Here is a 21,986-nt window from a genome sequence, read left to right on the forward strand (position 1 = left end):
AGTCATAACCATTTATGAGTTGTAAAATCAAAATCAGAGATTCTCCCTGTGTTCTAGAATTCAATCCTCAGAACTAAAAGGATGAGAGTGAGAGACATAGCCTTTGAAAACCCTGTTATGGTGCCCATCAATGTTTCCCAATGTGTATTCTGTGGAACACCAATTCTGAGGGATGTACTATCAAAAGTCAAATAAATTTAAGAAAAATAGCAATCAATATTCTTTTTTTTTTTAAGATTTATTTATTTATTTATTTTAGAGAGAGAAAGCATGAAATGAGCAGGAGGGGCAGCGGGAGAGGGAGAGAGAAAAGCAGACTCCACACTGAGCACGGGGCTCATTCTTATAACCCTGAGATCACAACCTGAGCCAAAATCAAGAATCAGTCACTTAACCAACTGTGCCACCCAGGTGCCCCGATAGCACTCAGTATTCTTGAAGAACCACCATGCAAATATAATCTGGTAAAAGCTCTAGAATATCCTACACAAAGAAACAAGTTCAGCTTTGCTGAACTAACTTAATTCAGAACACACTTTAGAGAAAACTAAGAACAGTAATAACATCTTTAGAAGGTTATAATTCACTCATTTTATTGTTTTTAATTGTATATCCATTTCTCTTTCTAGACTCTGTGAAATTAAGAATTCTTAATCGTTCTCTTCTGTTCTTCCTCTATGCTATCCCCAACCCCTGATAAGAAAGATGTATGGAAGAAAGAAGGTGAAAATAGGAAGGAAGGAAAGAGAGGATGTGTGTGTGTGTGTGTGTGTATTATCTGTCTTGGTTATTTGTCTATACAGTACTATTGTGTAGTCCTTATGTATTTTAAAACTTTATACCAATATGATAAAATGTGTTCATATTTATAGCAAGTTTATTAAATTATGTTACATTATGTAATTAAATACACAAGGTTTTGATTCTATAACAAGTGAAAATGATTACTTGAGAAAGTAAGTATGGCCTATAGTTAACGGAGTTAAAATCTGTATTGGAAGAACTTTTTTATTTTGCTTTAAATTATATATGTAAATTGCTATTTTTTCTATATTTCCACGTTAATTATTAAGTTTCAGAGTTTAAAAATTACACTCAGAAAACTAAGTTATGAAAATATTTGTACTATAAGAAAACCTCCACTCTTTAGAATCTTTGAATGGTGATTTTAGATAATAAAATTTTCTCAGCACTTGGAGGCTGTCCCCCCAATACCATCATAAGCTCCAAAACTTTAAAAATATATATTAGGTGAAAATTTTTCTAAAATATTTCCATTTCTTGGGTGGCTGGGTGGCTCAGTTGGTTAAGTGACTGCCTTCAGCTCAGCTCATGATCCTGGAGTCCCAGGATCGAGTCCCACATTGGGCTCCCTGCTCAGCAGAGAGCCTGCTTCTCTCTCTCTCTCTCTCTCTCTCCCCTTGCTTGTGTGTGCGTGCTCGCTCGCTCTCTCTCTCTGACAAATAAATAAAATCTTTTTAAAAAAATATTAAAAATAAATAAATGAACAGAATATTTCCATTTCTTTTCTTTAAAAGGACATATGTTGACCATAATTTAAACTTTTTTCAGTGACCCAAGGTCATCATTCAGTTCACTTCATTTCAGCAAGTATTTATTTAGTACATCCTGTATATGATGATCCTCCCAGGCCCTTTTGGATACTTCAGTCTGTTTACCACTGTACTAAACAGCTGCTGAATGCTGTGTTTGGGGCTCTTGAGTCAGCTTTTTATAGTTTTTCTGATTCCCTAGCTGTGAAGACTGGCAGACTCCTGTGAGGGTGCCCCACTCAACCTCCCTCCCAGATGTGATGCTTCTGATCTTCTGGGAGCAGGAAGCTAAAATAACCAGCCCTATGGATATACATTCAAATAAGAAGAGCACACTAGGAAGCTCTTTAATATGTGAAGTACATGAAATTTGTACATTTTGGCTGCTCAAGAGTCCTTTTTATCCATTTGCTTGTTTCTGAGATCTCTTGAATTGTCCTAACATTTTAGATATGTGAAATATTGCTATAAACTTATCAAGCAGATATTTCCTTTATCCCTTTTCTTAATAGTTCTTCTTGAAGCAGATTCACGTTTTATAACACCACAGTCTATGTTATCCACTGACCAAGTGAGAATTAGTTGTGTCTAAAATACTAATCAGAAATTTCTATCTAATTACAGTCCACAGCTTCCTTATGAACCATTTTATATTTGCCTGAGACTTGGTTTAATTTTGGCCTATAATGGGTTTTTATTAGTTTTTTAGTTTTTCAAATTCACAGTTTGTGTGTGTGTGTGTGTGTGTGTGTGTGTGTGTGTATACACACCATATGGTATATTACAGTGTAATATATATATATATATATATATATATATCATAAAATTCTTTTTTTCAAGTTTTTATTTAAATTCTAGTTAATATATATGGTAAAATTGGTTTCATACCATAAAATTCTTAATAAAGACTTCTATAGCAGGCTCATTTTTATTTTCTCCTTTGTCAAAATGATGTATCCTAAAAATGTCTTATCACTAAAAATCAGTATTTACAAAATATTTGTTAAATTATCTGGCTCTATCTAACTTTCAATTTAGCCAAAAATGAATTGAGTGCTGGAGAGAAGTGTGACACAGTGTGTACATTACACAGACCTGCAAGAATTAATGTGTTAGAACAATAAAGCTGGATGACGTTTTTAGCACCTCCCAATAACCATGTTAATCATGCATGTACTACAGTTACCAATACCATTATTAGTAACTGTTAGTTAGCTCATCACATCCTTTCAACCCTGTGTGCTATTTATGTTTTCTAAATCTACCTGTCACCACCTTACCAAATAAGAACAAGAAGAAGCACCATAGTAACCAAAGAATGAAATTCCTCTGTAAGCACTTTGTATTACCAGCAGCATTCATACTGAGATCTTTTTTGAAGAGTCAGTTAATGAAGAAACTTGAGAATCCTTGGGTTATCTGCCATTGAAAGTTGAATTGTGGTATTTTGGTATCCTTAAAGGCAGTAGCAGATCTTTTTTTCTCTAAACCTATTTCTAGAATTCTAGAGTATAGCTATTGACTATCTTTCCATCCCTTTTCTATTTAAAAGTCCTCTATTTTAAAACTATATATAAATGTAAGCTGATGCTTGTTTTCATAAAAGTGTGATTCACTCTAAAATCTTTCTTTCAAGCTGTTATCACAACAATAAGGAGTAAGAACTTTCCTTATATTGTCATCTAACTTCATGGCTTACTTTCATTTGATCTTCTTTTTTTTTTATTCACTTGGAATTTATGGAAGAGAATTCTGGAAAGCTGCAGTGGTTCTTTGTTTTTTAGAGGAAGTGGCTAGCATGAGATTGAGGGCAGGAGTGTGGAATAAGGAAACTGGCTTGAAACCTCTATATATTACATGCAATTTTATTTTCTGAGTAATATCTCTGATTCAGTAATCACCCTGGGTATTAGCCATGCAAGTTTTCTTATTCCCTGGAAAACCTTACTATAATCAAGAATTTTGCTAGCATATCATATACCTTGTAATTTTATTTTCTAAAATTATGTGGCATTTAATGTCTTCATTTCCCTGCAACCTTTTAAAAACCTTGTATCTTCATTTATTTTATTACTCCCACACTCTCTATTTCATCATTCTTTGCAATTCACTTTGCTATTCTGCCGATAAATCATTTGCAGATTTCCTAAAAGCTGGATTCTCTCACTTATGGTCTAGTGCTGTGGTTTCTTAGTAGAAGACAAGTTTACAGCCAGAAGCTGTAAGTTCCCCAAGTTCAAAATCTATACAAGTTTACACTAGAAAACCAAAATTTTCCTTCTGTGATCACTGAACTTCCAAGAGAAGTTTGATGCCACCGGCATAGAAACAGAATCAGTCCATTAGGCTCTGGGTATTTTGAAGGTCTGAAATAGATTGAGACCCAGCATTACCTTGGCCATTCTTATTTGAGGGCTACAGATAGGGTGGTATCTTTTGTCAAGACCTAAAAGACGTAGGGGCGCCTGGGTGGCTCAGTCGGTTGAGTGCCTTCAGCTCAGATCATGATCCCGGAGCCCAGGAATCCGCAGGGATCCCCAGGGATCGAGCTGCATCAGGCTCCCTGCTCAGCAAGGAGTCTGCTTCCCTCCCCACTCCCCCTGCTCATGCTCTCTCTCTCTCAAATAAATAAATAAAATCTAAAAAAAAAAAAGACCTAGAAGACATAAAAATATAAATTGACAGGAAGGTAGCCTTTCCTCTTTTTTTTTTTTTTTTAAGATTTATTTATTTATTTGAGAGAGGGAGAGTGAGTGAGCTGGGGGAGAGGGAGAAGGAGAGTGAGAATCCGCAAGCAGTCTCCTGGCTGAGCACAGAGACTGAGGCAGTGTTAGATCCCAGGACCCCGAGATCATGACCTGAGCTGAAATTAAGAGTCAGCCGCTCAACCAGCTGAGCCACCCAGGCACCCCAGGAAGGTAGCCTTTCTGACCCTACTCTCACCAGAAGGAACAGCAGGTTAAAAATTAATAATGACTGATAACATTTTTTCAAATAGTCTTAATTTTTTTTAATCATTTAACTTTAATGATTTAAAATTTAAAGTTTACCAAACCAGTAAACATACTGCTATATACTTATTAATAAGAGCTATTTTAGGGGAACCTGGCTGGCTCACTCATAGAGCATGCAACACTTGATCTCGAGGTCATAAGTTCGAGCCCCACATTGGGTGTAGAGATTACTTACAAGAAAATAACACCTTTAAAAAAAAAAAAGGGAGCTATTTTATTAGAAAATAATGAATAATTTTGATCTTTCTTCATTGCCTAGACCTCAAATCCCAAAGCAAGTTTCCCCAGTTTACTGTTCTCACCTAGAAAATTGGAGAACATAGTTATTCCATGCTGTTCTAGGCATCAAATAAACCTGTTAAAGGCACTTGAGTTCCTAGTGACACACTCTAGAACTCTCATTATACATAATAAGCTCATTCTTTGGAGTTGCTAAAAAATGAGACTTAGATTTTTGTGTCCTCAACTATGTTCTTCTTGGTCCATTGTTTCCTTCCAACTTAGGCATCTTTACCACCTTTACTCCAAGAAATAAGCTAATGGTATACAGGATTATGCAAAAAGCTCCAGGAGAGAAGGAACTCTTCCCCAAATTTCAGAATTGCCTCATTGGAGAGAAAAATTCTATAACATTTTGTTTTATTCAGAGAATCTAAGTGTCAGAAAGAACAAAGAGGCAGGAGAGGAGCTATCTTGAGCTCTTGAGTTTGAAGCAAGATCTGCATTATGACCCCATTTAGAAAAGTACTGGCCCTCCATAGAGCAGTGCTTTGAACAAATTAGTAAACCAAGTATCTTGGTTGCTAGTATTTTTTAAATCTCAGAATAGACATGAAGATAATCCAATAGAAACTATGATTTTCAGTTTAAAGAATGGTACTTTATGAAACTCTGATCTTTTTAATGGAGAAGGAAGAATAGCTTGGTTGCTAGATCTGTGTGTGTGTGTGTGTGTATGTGCGTGCGCACATGGGTATCTGTCTGAGAGAGAATGAAAGAGGGAGAGAGGAAAGGAGAGAGGAGACGCAAGACAAACATAGTTATACTAAAATTCTTTTTCCACAAGGAATTTGTAATAGCTTGGAAACAAAACACATAATAAAATTCACATAAGGATTTTAAATAAAAATAGGAAGACCAGGGCAAAAGAATGGTATTGGAATAAGTTTGGATCTCTCAGGAATCCTACAGATCTTTTGATTCAGGTGCAGTAGCAGTAGCATTAAGAGTAGTGTCAAGCACAGTTCTGTTTTAAGAAAAGAGCAGATCTTCCATTGGTCCTCCCATCCATTGCCAGCCCGTATTGAACCAGTGCAGCAAGTCTATTGTCAGGCCTTGGGCTTTACGTGGCCTGTGTGGTCATTCTAGTTTGCCTGGCTTTGCCTGCATGCTTATGGCATGGCTCCGCCGGTATTCGTTCCACTGCTTTGGGAAAACCTGTATATTCACCAGTTGCACATCCCATGAGAGGAATAGCATTGAGCATGATTTTAGAAACCCCGCATATGCATTTTATATTGGGGCTCGAGTATCCAAGAGGCCTTCAAAATATCATTGTCAGTTTATTATTCTGTTGAATTTACAGGTGCTTCTAGGATGGACTCAGGTGAGGGACACCCAGAAACTGGCTAAGCAAAGGTGAAAGGAAAGTGAAAGAATTTCCATTCTGTCTGACTCAGGATAATAGGTACAAAACCTAAAGATATTTTTCTTAAGTGTTCATCATTTATTTCCATCATTTGTTCCCATTGTTATTTTCCCCTGCCCAGTTATTACTTGCATTTCTTTAGAAATATTAGCGTGTAAGCCTGAAGAGGCAGAGAATTGAGGGTGCTCCACCAGAGTCTGAGAAAACTCAAAGTTTTGGACTGAGGTCCCACCTCTGAGCTCATGCTTTTTCATTACACTGTATTTGGCTGAAGATATACTAGATGCACTGTAACCATTGCAAAGACAGTGTAATCTCTTGCTTCCTGGACTTTCACTGGTATTTTTGCCTGTTGTTAGAGTAGCCACACCTTTCCATGAGTTTTGGGTGTTTTAGCCATTTAGGAAAAAGAGAGCAGGGGGAAAGAAAATAATTGGTGGTAAAGAGAGGTGCCTGAAAATGGAAAGGTCACAGATGAAAGTGGAGTATGTGTTACCTTCTGACTCAGGCCAGGTGGTTGGGTGTGGATGTCATGTATGTCCCAGGGCAGTCACCCTTGCAGTGGTAATTCTCTCGGCTTAGCCACCACGGAGTATTGTTCCTTGTTTTTCTATAGTGCTTGTCAAAATGCTATGACAACTGGCTGGTTTTATGAAAACAGAGCCTGGCTCTCAAGAGACAGTGTGTCTGAAAGTCAAACATGGATGGCAGCCATTGGCACGCGAAGGAGTCAGAAACCACAGATTGTTTTCTCGTTGGATGAACAGCTTAAAGCAACGTAAAGTTAATTGAAGAATTCCTTGAAAGTGAAGTCAGACTAAAAGAAATGCTCTAAGTCTATAATTTACTAAATGTGAAAGATCTGTAAGTGGTAGTGAGACTAAAAGAGTTTGGGGGGATAAAAGAGCATTTTTGTAAATAAATCTGACTTGTATTATTGCCTAGGCAGTTTTAATTATTTGCTCTAATAATGTAGATCTGCAGAAGAATCTTTAATTAGGTAAAACTTGATTTATAGAGTTGGCCTCATATAAACCATGAGGTCATGGTGTGCTGCAGAAAATTACAGGCCTGGTCTTGCCATCGAAAACTATTATTTCTACCTAGGACTACTCATGCTCTGCATGTCTTACTCTCACGAAACCAGAGCATCCTGTGTTCTCATTCTCAATGTCCTTTGCCCAGGTAAATTCAACATATACTATTACTCATTAAGTAATTTATCAAATATACATATGAAAAAACTGAGGAGGGAGAATTTAACTACTAACTCTGGTAGTTAAAGAAATTTTACTTCTTGAGAGCTTAGAAACCAACCTGTGATCCAGAAATGGATTCATTCTCCTTTCAGCTGACAGATTGGCAGGGACATACAAGACTGTCAAAAGTGGTATCTGTGCATCTGTCTGCCTGTCCTTCCCACGAACCTAACCCCATCCTCTACTTTCCCTCTCCTTCCCTAGCCTCTTCCTGGGAATTTCTTTCAGTGTCATCAATGCCTGTTTCATCTGGCTTTAAATAAGAGCAGGGGGCCTCTACAACATTTCACTGTGGTTCTTACTTCCCTCCCATTGCAGTAGAAGCCTTGATGTAGGGCCAAGGCCTTTTCTTTGATTATAGGTCTACTGATTATAATTTCCTAACATTTTTCTTGCATTAATTATACCTTAATGATTACATTTTCTATGGTTCCCCATTTCAATTTTGTTAAAGTAGGATAAGATTTAAGAAGGAACCCTTCTAGATTTTAACAATTTATTTTCTATTCTTTTAGATTTATCTAACCCATATCTGCCTTGATAGCTATTTTAAATGATAAGCCTTTATCAGGTCTTCTGAAAGTGTTCAATGTTTTTGCATAAAAACAACTCCTGCCTTCACTGTCGTATTTCATCACTTTACATAATATTTGATTAAATTCTGTAATTACAATAACCAGTCCAACAGGCATAAACAGGTTTGGGAACAAACGTAATTGTTGAAACAGTTGGAAGAAGTGCATGGGGCATACTAGAGAATAGCCTTCTGGCCTCCAGGATTCAGTATGTGTGGCCTCAGTCCTGAGTTAAACAAAGGGACAGAACTGGGTAAGTAGAGCCCAGTTATGAGAACTTCTGAATCTGTACTCTCCACATTTTCTTCATTTTGCAGGTGAGACCCAAGGTGGTTGGTTACATGATTTGCCCAAGGTTGTCAAACTAGTTGGTAGCCAACCTGGGTGTCCTGACTCTCAAGCCAGAGTTTTCCCATGGTACCGGAGAAGGCCTGATACCCTGACCTTTTATGAATGCAGGTTTATAGAGTGTACTTTGATTTACTACCACAAAGTATCTGTCTTGATGCTTACTTTACCCATAGTTTTTATGTTACTAATTAACAAACATTTTTCTTTAAATTCTTCCTGATATCAAAGCTAATCCTTCTTTATTATAGGGAGTTAAACCAGGTCATAAAATTTATCACTTTTTTCTTTAAATGACCATAATAAGAGAGAGAGACTGAATGGAAGAATTTTTCAGTAGGGCATGTCCCATACTGTTCATAGCTACTCTTGTCCATCTAAAAGCAAATTTTTAAAGGGTGTAGGCCTCAGGGGCACCTGGGTGGCTCGGCATGTTAAGCATCTGCCTTTGGCTCAGGTCATGGTCCCAGGGTCCTGGGATTGAGCCCCACGTCAGGCTCCCTGCTCCGCAGGGGGAGCCTGCTTCTCCTTCTCCCTCTGCTGCTCCCCCTGCTTGTGCTCTCTTGCTCCCTCTCTGCTAAATAAATAAATAAAGTCTTAAAAAAAAATTTTTTTTAAGAGTGTAGGCCTCAGACAAAGCTGCTTGCGGTAGCACTGTAATTACGGTTTATATTTATATGATCTCTTTCATGACCCATATGTGCTGACTTTCCTAATATCAAATTGGAAAGACTTTTTTTAAATCACTTTCCTTTTCCTACCCCTTTCTTCCAGTGCTTACCTCTTGCCCCACCCCCTTTCAGAAAAGATTTGGTATTGCCTAGAGTCAAAATGTACCTACAACTGGGCAGTTAAAAATAAAATCAAAACCAGTAGGATGAATATGAAGGAAGGGGGAAAATGCTGTACTCAAATCCTGGGGTAAAATGGTTTTGTTATTATTGAACATTGTATTTAACTGAACTTCCTCATAGACAAAGCAGAACAAGACACTTGGGTGTACGTTATTTTTATTTGCTGAAGGGAAACATATCAGGTCTTCCACAGGGACATTATTACCAAACACTTCATTCTAAGCCGATGACCCTTATGTAAATGAAGCTGAATAACCACCTAGAGCAGGGTATTTGTTCACACATTGGATCTGGAGAAACCATACTGTAGTCCAACTCCATTCTTTGTTGATGGGGAACAGAATCCCAAAGAAGATAAATAATTTGCCAGTCAACAGGCTTGTTGGTGCTATTACCAGCCTGGAGCCAATGTCCCTTCATACCGACCGGGGTCTCAGAGCGCTGTTGTTTAGAAATCATGGGTATAGTGAGATCAGGTCCAGTCCAGATATGGTCCGGTTGCATACCTCGTTATTGGGCAGTAGGGACATGGGCTGTCAAGTGAGTGGGATTTAGACTTGATGAAGTCAGAATACGCAGAAGAGAGTTTTTTCTTCAGGGGCTTCTCTTTTCACTGAGAAGGAAGACATAGGGTGGACCTCTGTCACGGGTTGTTGTCAAATCACTATGGAGGAGAAAACTAGAATAATGGGTGTTCTTTTTATACCTGTGTTAAAATAAATACTTTGTCAAAACTTCCTTTCGTCAGAATTTATGGCAAGGTATGTTGTATTGTAAGACAGTGAATTTATGAGAGAACTTCGGGCAGGGGTCTAAAAACAAGCTATAAGCCAGCTGTTTATTACCTGAAAGTCCAGGTATAAGACAACAGGGAGAGTGCTCCAAAGGGGGCAGCTGCTTCCCAGCTCCAGCTGATTTTTGTCTTGTGAAAAATACAGATATACATTTGACCATATCTTCTAGTGTTTTGAGAGAAGCTGGAAGTCTGGATTATTAAGTCTCCTGATTTTAAATGCTGACAACTTCCTTCTTACACATGCTCAAGCCAGAAAACTTGGAGTTGTCCTTGACTCCTCTCTTCCTTTCAAAACCTACATCTAATCTATCTGGAAATCCTGTTGGGTCTACCCTCAATATATATTCAGAATCTGATTACTTCTTACAGATGACTGTTGCACTATTATAGTCCAAATGACCATTATCTCTTTCCAGGATTACTGCAATAGCCTCCCAATTGGTCTCCCTTCTATGCTTTCTTTCCCGTAGTCAGAGGGATATTATTGAAGCATAAGTCAGATCATGTTGCTCCTCTTATCACAACCATCCAAAGGCTTCCCATCTCACTTAGCAAAATCCAAAGTCCTCCCAATGCTCCACGAGGCTCTCTGACCTCACCTCTGCAGCCACAGTGGCCTCTTGTCTTTTCCTCAGATACACCTGCTCATTTCTTCATCATGACCTTTGCCTTTGCTCTTCCCTTGCCGGGAACGCTTTTCCCCATGTATCTCCATGGCCCAGTCACCTACTCCAATCCCTTGCTCAAATGTCATCCTCTCCACAGGCCTTCCTTGGCCACACTATCTAAACTTGTAGCCACACACACACAACCTCCCTCTCTCCTTCTCGACTTTGTTTTCTCTCTCGTACATATCATGATCTCATATACTACGTATTTTTCTTCTTTGTTACCTGTTTTCCACATTAGAAAATAGGTTCCAAAAGGGTAAGGACTTTGTCTGTTTTTGTATATTTGTTCATTGCTGTATACTTAGAATCTAGAAATACGTCTCACATAGTAGGTGCTCAGTAAATGCTTGATGAATAAATGAATCTAAAAAAACAATTTCTTCAACTTTTGGCCAAACAAAACTCTTCAGTGGGCCATATCCATCCTATACCCTCTTTGACCTAGGGTCAAAAAGAAGAGTAAGCACTTCCCCAGCTGCACCTAGTAGCTTGGAGACAAGCACATGACTACATCATGACCCCTGCCCTGCTCAGGAAACCATAGAAGAGCTCTTCCACTCCACTTTGCACGTTGGGTCCTCCTGCTTCCACTCTGCTGAATTTTAACACATGCTTATCGTTTTATGCCACAACACAGTTTTTCTCAGTATATTGATGTTTAGAATATGGAAAATGTTATTTGAATTAGTTCAGCCTCCTGAGTGAACTTCCAAACCTCTAAAGGTAGGAAACATATGAACAATATGACTTGCTTTCTCCACAAAGCAATGTTTAGAGTTAGACAAACAATAAATAAGAGGAAGCACTACAACAGAGGGAAAAAGCATATGTAAAGACACTTAGGCGGAAAAAACCTTTGTGCTTTGGAAGAGAACAAGTGAAACTAGAGTAGAGAAATGGGAACAAGTGGTAGGAAAAGACATTGGAGAGGTAGGTAGGGCCAAATATTATAGGCCAAGGTAAGGAGTTTGGATGTTATTGTTAAAGTCCAATGGAAGACTCAGAAATCATTATTATGAACTATTTATAGTGGTAATTTTTTTAATATAACTTTTTATTGAAGTACGACACATATACATGCAGGGGATGTTTTCAAGTAAGTCAGTCAATTGTTAGCGGTTATTTCAATACCCAGACTGCCTTCTTTTTGTTTAAAAAAATTTTTTTGGACTTAAATGGCTGAAAAAACTAGTTTATTTTCACATTTATACAAAAATATGAAAGTTTATTTTAAAATATCTTACTAAAGGGGTACCTGGGTTTAGGCCCCGCATTCAGCAGGGAATCTGCTTGTCCCTCTCCCTCTGCCCCTCCCCCTGCTTGTGCTCTCTTTCTCTCTCAAAATAAAATCTTTTAAAAAATAAATAAATAAAAATATCTTACTAAAATAACTAAATGTATTTATTTGTATAGAAAATAAGTTTTGTTTTAATTACATAACACTGTAGATTTTAGTTATGATTGTTCAATAAAGTAATGCTCCCCAGACACAGTCTTTTTAATGGTATCCACTTTAGTTATGTACATTAAATGCTAAATAGTCATTCATTTTATTGTTGCATTTGCAACTTTGCCAAGTTACCATCACATTGAAATATATAGCATTTTGCTTCTAAAAAATAATTATATGTACTTAGACTATACCAAATGTACATTAATTGCAGTTTTTATAAAAGGTATAACTCGTCCTTGAGCTCATGGTTTATTTGGCCTATGTATTCTAATCATAAAATGGATCAAATGTTGAGCAGTTCACTAACAGTCCACAGAAGATAGAACAAGGCTCTTTTAGTTCAGTATATGAGAACAGTAAAGAACAGTAAAACATTACTGAAGTTGTTTTTTGGGGTTTTTGGGTTTGTTTGTTTTTTTTTTTTTTTTTTTTTAAAGATTTTATTTATTTATTTGACAGAGAGAAAGACAGCGAGAGAGGGAACACAAGCAGGGGGAGTGGGAGAGGGAGAAGCAGGCTTCCCGCTGAGCAGGGAGCCCGATGCGGGGCTTGATCCCAGGACCCTGGGATCATGACCTGAGCCGAAGGCAGACGCTTAACGAACTGAGCCACCCAGGCGCCCCAAGTTTGTTTTTTTTTTTAACTTCAGGATTGTGCAAGCCAAACTGAGCCACTTAGAGGGATTTTGTAGCTTGAACTTGGCCGTCTGGTGACTAAAAAGGCAGATTCTGGGACGTGATAACATTTGAGATATGAATAGTCCAAGCAGAATCAAGCTATAGGTAATCTGGAAAGCTGAGGTAAAAACCAAGTGTTAGGACTAAGTTTAGAAAGTCTTGGAACATTCAGAGGCAGCTCACTGTGACATAAGTGAGAACTGTAAGAAGAAAAACTTAACAGTTCTTTGTAGCTTTCTCACAACCGATTTTCAGTAGCATTAAATGGAAATTATAAATGAAGTAGAAAAATTCACAACTGAAAAGGACCATAGAAACCCTGCTTTACAGATGAGGAAACTGAGGCCCAGAAGATACCAAAGACTTGCTCAGTGTCACGCAACTAGAGTTAATGTAGGACTGAAGTTGAGATTTGGAGCTCCTATTTTCTAGCTCAGTAGAAAACTTTTCCATACTTTCTTGGGCATTTTTTGACCATATAGTCATTGAAGTTGTACCACGATAGAATGAGCTGGCTTGGGTGAAGAAGGGAACATTGCCACCAGAAGTGAATGATCAGGCAAAAGCTGGACAGTGGCTACCTGGCATGTATGCTGATTTTCCATGAAGGAAACTCGTCCTCAGAGTTCTCTAAGAGCTTTTCCAACTCTAATTTTAATAGAGTTTAGATACTTTTAATCATATTTGTAATAGGTAATTATTTGTCCTCTCTACTTATAAAAATTATTGTTCACTCTCATTCATGCATGTGTTATCCACTCTAGTCTTTTCTCAGAACCTGTCTTCCCTTTAACAGCACCCGTTCCAAAGTTGCTTAGTAATACAGTGTGACCAGAGAGCAGGCCAAGACTCTAAGCTCTGTTCACCACTTGGAATGATGAGTAATCACTGTACCCATAACTAACTTAAGCTTCTACATTAGACAAAAACCCAACAACTAATCTTCCTCTGCCACATAAATACGAACTAGCTACACAGTTAGTGAAAGGGAGATCCATAGCATTGAAATCAATCAGCTTTCCTATTGTGCAGCAAGGACTTGGAATGGTAAAGCACTTGGTCAGTCTGTAACCCAATTAGGGATAAATGATTTTTAAAGTAAATTATGATAAAATTTCTTTACTGTGCAATTATATATAGCCTATTCTTAGCTTAGAAATGAGACTTTATAGATTTGCATTACATTATTAAATGCATGAGAGGGGCGCCTGGGTGGCTCAGTCATTAAGCGTCTGCCTTCAGCTCAGGTCATGATCCCAGGGTCCTGGGATCGAGCCCCGCATTAGGCTCCCTCCTCCACGGAGAGCCTGCTTCTCCCTCTCCCACTCCCCCTGCTTGTGTTCCCTCTCTCGCTGTCTCTCTGTCAAATAAATAAATAAAATCTTTAAAAAAAATAAATGCATGAGAAGTAACTCTGATTAGAAATTTTTTTTCCTGCTGTAATCTAGAAGGTAATTTCCCAGACATAAATATTTTTAGACTGTGTGCTTAACAGTCATATTTATAATAGGGAACTTCTAGAAAACAAGTGATTCAGTCTCCTATGCCTTAAGGTAGCCCCTTTCTCCAGTGGAGACCGGGATGAATTGTTCATTGTAGTAGATATGTGGTCACATCAGGGGCCCATCTCCATAGGGTTACAACTGGGTTCTACACTTCCATCCTGAAGTCCTATGGGAAGGTTTCCAGTATCCTCATTCCCCTCATTTCCACTGACCCTGGATTCATTTGGGAGGTAGAAGGAGGGAGATGATGGTAGGGTTTCATGTACTATAATAGTGATTTGCTAAGGCAGTGAAGGACTCTTTTTTTTAAACATGAAGGAAACTGAGAGCCCAACAAGGGAGAAGCCATGTTATAGGACTAGAGAAGTTACATAATAGATAATTGTCTAGAACCAACATAAAAACAAAACCTGAGACCCACATCTCCTGTATCCTGACATCTCCTGTATCCTTTTTTTTTTTTTTCATGGTCTCATTCTGCCCCTACTGAAAACTCAAGCTAGACTCTATTTCCTTTCCAAAGCTGACTGGACAGGCAGATTAGACAGTGTATCTTATGTGAATTGGCCTTATTTTATCCCAAGAGAAAGACCTCCTAGGGCAATGTTGAAACTTTTCCTATAAAAGATCAGATAGTAAATATTTTAGGCTTTGTCAACCATATGGTCTCTGTAGCAACTACCCAACTCTATCATTTTAACACAAAAGCACCCACAGGCAATACATGAACAAATGAGCACGGCTGTATTCCATAAAACTGTATTTATGAGCACTGAAATTTAATTTTATATATTTCTCATGTGTCATGAAAAATTACTCTAATTTTGATTTTTTTCCAACCCTTTAAAAATGTAAAAATCATTCTTGTGTTCTATACAAAAATAGCACCAGATTTTGGACCAGATTTTGGCCCACTAGCCATAGTTTGCTAACCTCTGCCCTAGGGGAATAAATATGAGAAGACCATAGGTGTTAAAACATGAAGAGATAGAATATGATACCTGAAGGACAGATGATTTAAATGTGGTAGGGGAAATGACTGATGGGTATGCCTATGCAGGGAGAGTAGATGGATGCCCTGAACCTTGATTCTATTTTAGGTAATCTGGGTTGGTACTAGGTCAAATTCCACATTCTTTATTTTGATTTACTGTCTTAAAATTTATGAAAGGCAGGTTTTAGCTGGCCTTAGAGAAGAAAAGCAGAAATAAGAAAAGGACATGTGACCTAGAGTTTACCATATGGTATCAGAGCCAATAGGACATTTTATTAGGAATGGCAGCTGGTGGTTTTCGTTATCAGTGAATCATAGGGAAGCTTGTCTGAGGCAGGGAGGAGGCAGTTAGCCATATTCCTCCTTAGCACAAACTACTGCATGTCACTGTGAAGCTCTGCTATGCTCTGTCTTCTGCCATGCTGAAAGAACCCATAAAAATCTCTGTTTTTATGACATAAAAGCAATATTGGTAACTTTAAATTTAAAAATCCCATAAACTCAAAACCGTAAAGGATCATTTATTAAAACAGTATGAATGATTTACATGCAGTTGAATACAGCTTTTGTTGTTCCGTAGGTCAACTCACCTATAACAATTGCATAAGCGGTAGTGTGGTTGTTTATAACAAAGGAGTATTCATTATTATGATGATGATAATATAATTAACATTTTTTGAGCAGCTACTGTCTGCTGCCATCTAACATACGTTATCCCATTTATTCCCACAACAGCCCTGCAAGGTAGCTATTATTCTCCTGTTGAAGGTGAAATTGAGGCCCAGTCATATACACACAAAGTAGCAGGACCAAATCTATGTCTCCCTGACATGAAAGTTTATGCTGTTTCCACTGTACCATTGCCATGATAAGAAATGTTGGGGGGAAAAAAAAACAGAATTTGGAAAAATCATCCTCAACTATATTGCTGACTGTCCATATTTTATGTTAATTTTACTCTGTGTGGTTATTGTACTGTAACAGAATAATTTCGGCACCTTAAAACCTTGAAAAAATCACACCAATTGTGTCTTCTAAGATTTGTGGTTTGTGTGTCCATTCGTTGCTTGCAGTTTCTAGGCAGGCTGCAACCTTGAACTATTCACTGTCTGAACTTGCCCTCAAAGAATTATTCTTCCTGCCCTACCTCTATCAAGTGACAACCAATGAAAAACCCACAAGCTCGGCAGCTGCAGCTCTGGAAAGCTTCCATCAAAACCCTCATTCCCACATCCCCTTTGAAAATCACAGAACTTGCTGTTATCTTCTTGAAGGTCATGACTAATGCTTATAAAACTTCCACAGCAAACACTGTCTACAAGACCCTAATTCCTTAACTTGAGTTCTGTGTTAACTTACCTACACCAAAACATTTACTGCCCCTCAACTGCCCTACCCTAAATTCTTACCCCATAACCCAGAAAGCAAATATTAGGATAGGAGCATTCTAAATAGTCAGTAGGAAAACTGCAAAGCTTAATGAATTTCAGAAAGTACCTCCTTGACAGATCAGAATTGAATGAAAATCCGTTATATTGAGAGTATGAAGTGACTTAGCCCTGTTCTTACCCATCTAAATTTTTTTTTTTTTTTTTAAGATTTTATTTATTTATTTGAGAGAGAGAGAGAGAGCACGAACGGGGACAGGGGCAGGGCAGAGAGAGAGGGAGAAGCTGACTCCCACTAAGCAGCGAGCCCTCTTCGGGGCTCCATCCCAGGATCCCCGAGACCATGACCTGAGCCAAAGGCAGACGCCCAACCAACCGAGCCACCCAGGCACGCTGTCTAAATTTTATTCTTTCCATAAATTGCTTTTAGATCTCAGAGGTCAAGTATGCAGTATACCTATCTCAGAGGAAACAATTTCATTTTTTTCTAAATGTGGAAATGTAGTATAAAGGTGGCTTTTTTTATGTATGACCGAGTGATACCAAAATCCAGTTTATAGGAGCCTTTTCAGATGTGAATCATGTTATTTAATCCAGATCTTTGCAACTACAAGCAGACACACAGTATGGATGTTTGATTGAAGAAATATGGTTGCTATTATTCACCCTGCGATGCTTTATTTTGCTTACACTAATGACCCATTAATACACTTAAGAAAAAAAGTAAATTTGCATCATCATCCATTGAAATTGACAGGACTGGATGCTGGTGATTATAGACACAAGACTCCATCAAGAGATAATTTCCTAATGATCACAACATTGATTTTTCTAGACTGTCCCATGAGTATTTCCAGGAATTCAAGGAGAAAAAAAAGCTGCAGCCAGGGGACAAATATGTGCTAATACACCACTTATTGTCTGGAGAAAATATATGCTCATGGCAGCAGTAAGAAGTTATTTGGTCTGTATTTACTTATAACGTACAGGCTGCGGAATGTTGGCATTCTGAATGTGCCCAGACATAATAGAAAAGAATTCACTAGCACTTTCACACTAGCTTTAGTAAGGAATGCACCTTTTGAATCAACATTGGTTAAAAGGTTGTCATTTAGTTCCAGTAACCCCAAAGGTTCTTTCTGTTGCCTAAATTATGGAGAGAATTATTTGGGGCCCTAAATCCCACCTGAATTGACTGCTCTGGGTCACTTTAGCATATTTCCTTATCAGTAAAACTAAGCAGACACATTTTTTTAAATATGACAAAATATCTACTATTTAGGTGAGATAGTGAATTCAGATCTGTGGTGGGGAAACGCTTATAATTCAAAAGAGACTTTCTTGAAATATTGTTGATAAAGAATATCAATGTCAGTTTTCCTAATGGGAAGGAGGGATAGGGTTTATAAGCCAAGACTGTCTGTTAAATAAACAGCCTCAGGAGAATGTCCACTCTCATCTCTGAGCAGTGTATGCATATGCATGTAAATATATCTGTTTGAGGTGGGGTTTTCTCCCCACAATAGGATATCTCAGTGACTGCAATTTTTTACTTTCCCGTTTTAGTATTTTGCTTATCAGTTATTTAAGTATCAGAAAACAACTTGGGCCGGGGTGCCTGAGTGGCGCAGTCAGTTAAGCGTCCCACTCTTGGTTGATCTCAAGGTCCTAGGATCCACAATCGGTGTGGAGTCTGCTTGAGATTTTCTCTCTCTGCCCCTCCCCCCCATTTTCTTTCTCTCTCTCTCCCTCTCTCTCTCTCTCACACACACAAATAAATAAATAAATCTTAAAAAAAGAGAAAGAAAGAAAGAAAGAAAGAAAGAAAGAAAGAAAGAAAGAAAGAAAGAAAGAAAGAAAGAAAGAAAGAAGAAAGAAAAAGAAAGAAAGAAAACAACTTGGGCTGTCAAGAAAAACCATCTTCATATATTTCTGAAGCAAAATGCTAGTTTTTTTTCTTTTTCTAAGTAGCTCTAAGGCCTATCTTATTTTTTAGGGGTTGTTCTGATATCATAAACGTATATTCAAAATGATTATCCAAATTTTTTGTGTCTCAAGTTAGTGCTTCCAATATTACATTAGTGGTGGGGCAGTTGAAACCATGGACATTTTCAAGTCCCTTAGACCAAATGTATTAAAAAATTAAATTCATAAATAAATGAGCTTTCTATAAGCATTTTTTTCTTAAATTTTAAATGAAGAGGCATTCACATGAACCTTATACTGCCCTCTGGTTCCTGGTAATCCAAGTGCCTTGACTTTTTTTCACCCCACCAAACTAATAAATTTTGCCATAGGGAAAGCAGAAACTTGTTTCATTCAGTTAAGGGAGTATTTCTTGATTGCCTTTAAATTGTTTCATTTGTTTTCATATCACTGTCGTGTAATAGCTTTCCAAGAAAACTTTTTTTATCATCTCTTTTTTATCCATTTTAATATTACATTTACTTAATCCATTATATCAAAATATTGTAATTTCAACATGTAGTTAGTTCCAGACAACTATTAATGACATATTTTATTCTTCTTCTATTCTTTGAAATCTGCTGTGTATTTTATACTTGGAGAATATCTTAATGTGAACTAACAAGTGCTACTTCAAGTGCTCAGTACCACATGTGATCAATGGCTATCCAATTGGAGGCGCAGCTCCAGACCATGATATTCTAAGCAGTATGGCAGGATCACAGACCTTCAGTGTTATTAATTTCCTTCAGAAAAACATGTTATAAAACTAGAGAGATTTAAGTAAACTGGAAAATTATTTGTTCTAACACCCATAAAATCAGAGGATAAATCTAAGAGTATTTTGATATGATCATAACTTTTGTAAAGCCTCAATTATGTTTATGGGATTAAAGTGAATTTCTTAAATTTGGGGTAACCAAAAATAAATAAAATGCCAAGGGCAGATCATGGCCATATTCTTCAGAATAAATTTTAGTCCCTGCCCCCATATTCTAGGGATATATTGAAACTTTCCTACAAAAAGCATAGATCCTTTTTACTCAGGAGCTAAACATCTATTAATCTCTTAATCAAAGGATCTTGCTGAATAAATGTGAATTGATTGGACATTTTCCCCATTCTGTTAGCTAATACAGAATGGAAAGGAATTACTGTATGTATTTCTGGGAATGACAACCTGCCCTGTTCCTGTCACATGTACTTAGAACAATCTAGCCAGAGATTAGAATTTCAAATTATATATGGGGTCATCTGTCGGGATTCCAGAAAAAATAACTGGAAGATTCTGAGTTTCTATAAACAGAGATTTTAGAACAGCATAGCATTATGTTCATTAATTTTCCATTCTCTCTGAGGCCAAGGGTATCTAGGAAAATCTGACACAGAACTAGAGCAATATTCTCAAGCCACTTATACGTGAGAATAAATTAACATATAACATCAGCTAAAATTTCTATGTCCTTATTATGTTTAAGGAACAGATTTGAACTTTCTACATTTATTTATTTACATATGTATGTATGTACCTTTATACCCCTTTCTCTCTCATTTCTCCTACCCCAGCCTCTGGCAATCACCAATCTGTTCTTTGTGTATATGAGCTTGTTTTGTTTTGTTTAAGATTCTACATATGAGAGATTATATGCTTTTTGTCTTTGTCTGACTTATTTCACTTAGCATAATGCCCTAGAGATCCATCCATGTTGTCCTGATAGCCATTTAAATTATCTCATTATTATGCAGAATTTCAAATATAGAGAAAAAAAGAACCCCCCATGACAGCTGCAGAGTCATCAACTCATGGCCATCTTTCTTACATCTATATTCCTTTCCCCCACACTGGATTCTTGGGAAGCAAATCCTAGACATCATGTAATTTCCATGGATTGTCTAATGTGATTTGAGTTTTGTTAGGCTTTGAGGATAAAATGAATAAATAAAACATGGTCCTTGTTTTCAGAAATTTCATCAAATCTATCTGGAGTAATAATGTTTAGTAGTCAATATAATTATAATGTAAGTCGATAACATAGACCCAAACACTAAAATACCTGAACCAGTTCTCAACATAGCAAAACCTAACATAAAAGAAATAACTCTATGATATGAGTCCCTAGACCTTTTTAAAGCATGAAAAATTTTCTGGTTCCATTCACTATAAGGGCCTTGAAGCAATGACACCCAGTAGCAATGAGCACACATGGCACCAAGATTTTGGCTTCTAAGTCTCTTTTCCCACTAGAGGGATACAGTGCTCCTTGGAGAAATGGTGACTCCAGGGCTGGGGGAGGAAAACCAAGATGAGTCTTGAAACATCTTTCCATGCCAGCATATTAGGAAGTGCTCAAAAAATGATAGGGATATGTCAAAAGGACCAGGAACCAGCTTGAAAGGATTCCCACAAATCTGGGATAGTTTGAGCAACAAAGTAACTAATAATAATAATGAAATACAATTCATAATATAAAATAAGAATTGTGAGTTCATAATGAGAATAAATAAATAGATACTCTATGAATAAGAAGGAAAAGCTCTTTACAGTAGAATGGCAATTAATAAATGTGGAATGAATGATAGATTAGAAAATCATCATTGTACAACCATCATGGTTACATTGATTCAAGCTAGAAGTATCAATGGCTGCTAAAACTAGAAAGTGGAAGTTAGTGAGGATATTTACATATCCCAAAGAATCTCTCCACAAATTACTTATTAATGGCCATTGGAAATAGTAGCTTTAGAGGGAAGAGGCCTGGTAGTAACACATTAACCAAATGATCAAAATTACCATTACGAGTAATCAAATAAACTGACAGCATGTGCCTCTGGATGCTATGTATTGGATAAAAGACATCTGTGATATTCCTGCCCCTCAAAATGCATAGTTAATTTAATATTACGGAAATATCAGACAAACTCTAACTAAAAGATACTCTTAAAGAATGGCAGTGTCCCAAAGCATAAAGAAAAGCTGAGGAACTATTTCAGATTAAAGAAAACCAAAGACATGTAAAAACTAAATGGATGTGTGATCCTGGATTGTATCCTGAACTAGGAAAAAAAAAAAAATGCAGAAAGAACATTATTGGGACAATTGGAAATATTTGAATTAGGTTCTGGATTAAATAGTAATATTGTTACTATGTAAATTTCCTGATTTTGATTATTGCACTGCCATTAGGTAAGTGATTATCTTTGTTCTTAGGAACTATACATTGGTAATATTTAGGGACAAAGGATATGATGTCTACAACTTAATCAAATAGTTTAGAAAAACATGATG

The 21,986-nt window shown here is 37.2% G+C and overlaps 1 protein-coding gene across 7 annotated transcripts in view; it reads left to right on the forward strand.

The window, feature by feature from the left end:
* The window catches only part of CMSS1 (cms1 ribosomal small subunit homolog), a 373,552-nt gene that overhangs the window by 197,772 nt on the left and 153,794 nt on the right, over window positions 1-21,986 (forward strand). Inside the window, exon 2 of one of the 7 annotated variants that reach the window (XM_078064732.1) lies at window positions 6,153-6,254. The exons of the other annotated variants lie outside the window; for them this stretch is intronic. The gene's annotated coding sequence lies outside the window, so the exon portion shown is untranslated. The remainder of the gene's footprint in view (window positions 1-6,152; window positions 6,255-21,986) is intronic. 7 annotated transcript variants of the gene reach the window in all.

The sequence above is a fragment of the Halichoerus grypus genome, chromosome 1, assembly GCF_964656455.1.
Source record: "Halichoerus grypus chromosome 1, mHalGry1.hap1.1, whole genome shotgun sequence".
NCBI lineage: Eukaryota > Metazoa > Chordata > Mammalia > Carnivora > Phocidae > Halichoerus > Halichoerus grypus.